The following is a 6,550-nucleotide window of genomic DNA, read 5'->3' as shown; positions in this document are numbered from 1 at the left end:
TTGTGGTTTTAATAGAGATGGGAGTCTTGCCATGTTGCCCAGTCTGGTCTCGAACTCCTGAGCTCAAGTGATCTGCCTACCTAGGCCTCCCAAAGTGCTGGGATTTCAGGTGTGAGACACTGCTCCCGGCCTCAACCCATTTATTTACAGATGGAGAAACTGAGGCCTAGAGAGGGGCAGGGGGCTATCTAGGGTCACTCTAACAGGGTTGGTGGCTGAGCCAGGACCTACCTCTCAGCCACCTGCTGTTTTTGGTGCCCATCTGTCTTCCTGGATTTTGTATGTGACCTCCTCAGGCAGGAGGGCACTCTGGGACCTCCCCTGCTGGGTCTGCTGGGCCTGGAGCCCATGCTGTAGGACCCCTGTAGGCCTTGGCTGGTGGACAAATGACTGAAGGAGGGAGATGCAGAGATGGCAGGGAGTAGGGGCAGAGATTAGGACCCAGGCTGGATCTCAGGCTGGCTCTGGGCTGACTTGCTGTGTGGCCTGAGTGGCTGCATTATCTCCAGGCCTCCATTTCTCCATCTGTCCAATGATGGGGTATTGACCGCTTGGGCCCACAGGCACTGAGCAGGGGAGGAAGAATGGTCTCGACAGGAGATATAGATGTATGGGGAGGAAGAAAGGAGTCACTGGGCCCAGGAGGGCTATGGACATCCTGCCTTTGCCCCATCCTACTCCAGGAAACAACCTCCCACACTCTCACTGCTGGCCGGGGGACGCCGCTTGGCCTGAGCGTGTCCAAGCCTCAGATGACAGAGTTCCTGGTCCCCTATGCTGCCCTGGGGCTAGTGGCTGCCCTTCTTCAGTCCTAAGACATCCTCCTCACCTCAGAGTGGTGCTGGCCCCAGTGGGGCTTGGAGGAGGCTGAGCTCTCTGTGTGGGCACTCACATGGGTGTCAGTCTGACCCACCCACGTGTGCTCACATCCCTGACACGTGCACATACATGCAAACCCATACACACATGCTACATAGCAGGAGCTCACAGACGGAAAGAGCCAGGCCACTTCCTTTTTTTTTTTTTTGAGATGGAGTTTCGCTCTTGTTGCCCAGGCTAAAGTGCAATAGTCCGATCTCAGCTCACTGCAACCTCCATCTCCTGGGTTCAAGCTATTCTCCTGCCTCAGCCTCCCGAGTAGCTGGCATTACAGGCATGCGCCACCATGCCTGGCTAATTTTGTATTTTTTAGTAGAGGTGGGGTTTCTCCATGTTGGTCAGGCTGGTCTTGAACTCCCAACTTCAGGTGATCTGCCCGCCTTGGCCTCCCAAAGTGCTGGGATTACAGGCATGAGCCACCACGCCTGGCCGAGCCAGACCACTTCTGTTTTTTAAGTCTCCTGGTAATTTAAAAATGAAGAAATGCCTAAATAGGATGTTCACAATGTGGTATGTTTTTATTTAGCAAATTAATGTTTTTTAACATACACATACACCCACACACATCCAATGCAATGCAATTGGCACTCACAAGATCATCACAAGAATTATAAAAAATGTGATTTCAGGCCGGGCGCAGTGGCTCACGCCTGTAATCCCAGCACTTTGGGAGGCCGAGGCGGGCGGATCACAAGGTCAGGAGATCGAGACCATGGTGAAACCCCGTCTCTACTAAAAAAATAGAAAAAAATTAGCCGGGCGCAGTGGCGGGCGCCTGTAGTCCCAGCTACTGGGGAGGCTGAGGTAGGAGAATGGCGTGAACCCGGGAGGCGGAGCTTGCAGTGAGCCGAGATTGCGCCACTGCACTCCAGCCTGGGCGACAGAGCGAGACTCCGTCTCAAAAAAAAAAAAAAAAAAAAAAAAAAAAATGTGATTTCACATTGCTGTGTGGTCCAGTGATTAGATGTAAGTTTCAAATGGCATGAAGAGCATTCTGTTTTTCCCATCTCATCCATGATTCTCCGGGGCTAGACATCCAGCCCACTTTGGGTGCACCTTATATTATGAAAAGTGTCAAGCCTCCAGAAGGGTTGAAAGAATGGTACAGTGAGCACCCATACACTCAGCACCTGGGGGCTACAATGAACATTTTGCAGTATCTGCTTTATCACATATCCATTCCCCTGTCCAACCCTCTATCCATCTTTCTGCACAGCCAGCCCTCTGCCTATCCATCTACCTAGCCATCCATCCCTCTCTCCCTTCTTTCATTCCATCTCATTTTTGGATGCATTTTTGAGGCTTCTGAATGTGAGACCTGGGCCAAATGGCCCTCTCTTCTCTCCTTTGCAGTAATAGGCCTTGCCACACACATAGGCATACCCCTACCTCTACATGTAAACCCTACATGTGTACACACCACATATGACTTACCCATGTCCCCACATTTATACATGTACATTCCATGCACATATCCACATAACCACACACGCTCACCTGTGCACATATACCTAAACACCCCCACTCCCCAACACACACACAGCCCACATGTGCTTTCACAGAAGACCCTGGACATCTGTAAGGAAAGCGTCTGGAGACCTTTGGGAATCCTCAGACCTGTGGCTCTCGTGGAGCTGGTGCCAGGCCCTGGCTCTCTCCTCCACACATTTCTGGCAAGTGCCAGAGGCTCCCTTGAGCTACCTACCTCAGATGTCCTACCTTTTCCACTCTTACCCATCTTCTCTCTCAACCCCTAGTAGCTTCCCACGAAGGAAACGGATTCCTTCCAGAGTGTTACTGCGCATGGGAAGCAAATCCCACAGACCATCCACTCCACACAGGCTGGGACTGTGTCTGCCCTATTCACACTGCATTCCCAGCTCCTGGCCCACTGTGGCCCTCTCTAAGTGTTGATTGGAAAAAAGTCACCAGAGCAGCACAGAGGCACATACACTGGGCAGCCACAGGGGTACTCCCACCCCACATAGTTACATCCATGCATGCAGAACACCCTGTGTGTGTGTGCATGCTCAAGTTTGCATCACTGTGTGCCTGCACGTGTGTGAACACACATTGTGTCTGCCTGTCTCCATACTTTCCAGATAGAGTCCCTGCCAGGACCTGGGTCCTTTCACAAGATCACCTAAGACCACTGGGGGCTCATCTGCTGGCATGTGAGATCCAGATGTGGCCCCATGACAGCTCAGGGCTCCTGGCTTGGCCCTGAACATCTGGGCAGCAGGGGTTTAGAGCACCAGCTTTGGAATTCCATTCTCCTGAGAAAACCTGGGTTCCACCCTGGCTCGGCACATGATCACTGTGCATGTTCCCCATATGATTTATGTACAAGTTACCTAACTGCTTGGAGCATCAATTTCCTTATTGGCTAAATGGGGGCAATAGTTCCTACCTTAAATGCATCTTAAAGGAGATAATCCCAGCAGAGTGCCTGGCATGTTGTAAGTTCTTAAAAATGCATGCTGTGAATATGATTATTGTTACTTTAGCCTTTGCTCCGAAATCCCATGCACACTTTGTGAGGAAGGACAGCCTTGGCTGGGGGGTGTTTATGGGGAGAGCTGAGTGGATGGTGCCTACGTGAATACCTCTCCCCAGATGCTCCCCCAATCCCAAGCTCTCATTATCCTATATGCATATTCATAAGGGATGGCCTCAGCCCTGCTCTGTAAATGGGTCAGAAGCAGGAAATAGAGGCCAGTACAGACAGTGAAGCCCAAGGGATAGGAGGCCTCAAAGCCGGCACACATCTGAGTCCTCATGGATGGGAGGATGGTAAGAGGGGATGGGGTGAGAATGAATTGGGGGCACTGGGGCCGGGGCAGGAGTTCGTTCCTATGTTGCAGACTTAAAAACTCAGGCCCAGTGAGATCAGATTAGGGAACCTTGGGATGGGTGGTCTAAGAAGTCAGAGCCTGCTTCCTTTGGGAACTGGAGTTGAGCATCTGTCTGGGCTGGGTGATGGGCACAGGGCAATGGACCAAATGACCCCTACGTGTTTATTTCAGGGGACATGGTTTACATGGCATTAGGTAGAGAAGCTGAATCCTGAATTCCAGCCCTTCGGTGAGGCTCCGAGTGGTTGGGTGATTTGTCAGTATCACATAGCTGCTGACTGTGACCGTGCTTTTGGGGGTGCAAGAGACAGAGCTATTCTGGCCCCATGCAGGAGGTTCAAAGCTGGGAGTAAAGGTTGATGCGCTGGCCAGGACACCAAGAAATGAAGCTCTTTATCTATGTCCTCATTTCATCTCCTCCGTAGTCCCCTGAGATAGCTGGGGCAAAAAAAAACCGTATCTTTATTTTCCAGATGAGAAGCATGAGGCTGAGAGAGGAGGAGTCACCGGGACCCAGCCACACAGTGAGTTATGCCCTCCATGCCGAGCATGTGAGAGCCCAGCTGGCCTTGGTCTTGGGCAGGCGGGAGGCCAGGACAGTGGCAGCACATTACCTTGCTCTGGAAAATTTTAGCCTGAAGCCAGAGTGGCCGTCCCTTTACACATACAGTCATCTTAATCCCTCGTTCCTTGCATATAACTGCTTATTTCTGAGAATGGTTTCTCAGATGCTCACACTTGTTCGATGAGGTTAAACAGAACAACCCTCCCTATTTCAGGGAAAGGGATGGATGGACACCCCTTGTGGGGTGAAGTGCCCCCCAAGGATGGCATAAGGCATGGTCATCTGTGGCAGAACAAGAATCCCAGGGGTCATTCCTCTTGGTCTTGGGTGCTTTCTACTGTTCTAGGTCATGGATAGGGAGGGGTTGTGGGATGAAAAATTCAGCTCTTGGAGCAGAAATGTCCAAGGGAGCTGACCCTGGGATGGGAGTATGTGAGGAGGGCTCACTTGAGACTGCTTGGTGGCATTTCAGTCTAAAGGATTTCTGTGCAGAAGATGACTGTGTAGGGCTGTTTTTGGATTAGACTGTCAGTCACAGCAGAAGGAGGAAAGTGGACTTAAGGTAAAAGGTCAGACATTCATCCAGCAAGCGTTCATTGCCAGGCCCTGTACTGTGCTCTGGGTAGGAGAGGCGATGGCTAGATAGCAGACCGTTGTTGGGTGGCTCACAGTCTCCTAAAGGCCTTCGGTTAGGGAAGCACTGAAATATTACCGGACAGAAAAATAGGAAGACTAGATATTGTCACCTCTACTTTTGCAAGGGAAGCAGTAGGACATCAGGGTGAAAGCCAGGCCAGGTGGCCTTCCAGCTCTGCTGCTTCTGAGCCGTGTGGCCTTCAGCAACAGTGACAACCACCACTGTGATCACAGTCAACGTTTATTCAATGCTTGGTTTACATTTAGCATGTCACTACTTCTTTGTTCCTCGGTTTCCTCATCTGTAAACTGGAGTGGGTGGGGAATTAATCAACTTCTCAGGGCTGTTGTGGGGCTCAAATGGTACCATGGGGAAAGTTGAGCATGTGGTCAGGTTGTTTGTGAGGCCATAAGGGAGGTCCATATTGTTTGGAAGCTTGGGGGAATCAGGAGAATGTACATTCCTAATAGAGCCAGGTAGTGGGTTGGGGGGGTGATGGTGGTGGGTCTCTTCACTGAGAGGTATGGCATGTGAGCAAGCTTCAAAGGGGAGAAAGAGGGATAAGGAGAAGGATCTTCAAGAGGAGGGCATCTGCCAGGTGCAGTGCCTCACATCTGTAGTACCAGCAATTTGGGAGGGCAAGGCAGGAGGATTGCTTAAGCCCAGGAGTTTGAGACCAGCCTGGGCAATGTAAGGAGACCTCACCTCTCCAAAAAATTTTTTTAAAAATTAGCTGGTCGTGGTAGTACACACTGCTGGTCCCAGCTACTTGGGAGGCTGAGGTGGGAGGATCACTTGGGTCCAGGAGGTTGAAGCTGCAGTGAGCCATGATTGGGCCACTGTGTTCCAGTCTGGGTGACAGAGTGAGACCCTGTCTCAAAAAAAAAAAAAAAAAAAAAAGAGGAGGGCATTGTGTGGGCAAAAGTGCGGAGGAGGGAAAGTGTAGGGTGTGTTTGTGGAACAGTCCTGGTGCAATTAATGGCTAAGCCTGGCGTCCAGTGAATCACCCAAGGATGCAGTCAACCAGCTCTTTGGCCCTGGGGCCAGCTTTGAGGCACAGAGACTTCTTTTACTAACACTGTCTTGTCCAGAGGTGGCTGAGGACAGGGCTAAGGGTGAAGGGAGAGTAATTACAGAGCCCTACTTCTGGGTCTCTCACACCTACCCCTGGAGAGTCATCTGCCAGGAATGTGGCCGCCCCTCCCGGCCTTCTGACCTCCTTAGCTAGGGACCAGAGTTTGGGCATCCCTAGGGAGTGATAAGCCACCAAGCAGGGGTGGCTGTAGGGAGTGTATAGCTCCCGGCAGGCTGTTGGGAGTCAGTGGAGTTTGAAGAGCAGATGGAGAGAAGGGAGGATGGGTTTAGAGTGAGAGGCTGGGGTCTTAGAAGAAGCGGTAGGTGGGCATGGTGGCATGCACCTGTAGTCCCAGCTACTCAGGAGCCTGAGGCAGGAGGATCACTTGAGCCCAGGTGCTATGATTGCACCACTGCACTCCAGCCTGGGTGACACAGCAAGACCCTGTCACTTAAAAAAGAAGAAGAAAACAGTGACGATGGGGGCTTACATTTGTCAAGCACCTACCATGTGTTGTAACCATCCTATGAGGTATGTAT

The sequence above is a fragment of the Chlorocebus sabaeus genome, chromosome 20 (genome assembly GCF_047675955.1).
Source record: "Chlorocebus sabaeus isolate Y175 chromosome 20, mChlSab1.0.hap1, whole genome shotgun sequence".
NCBI lineage: Eukaryota > Metazoa > Chordata > Mammalia > Primates > Cercopithecidae > Chlorocebus > Chlorocebus sabaeus.
Note: the sequence above shows the minus strand (reverse complement) of the source record.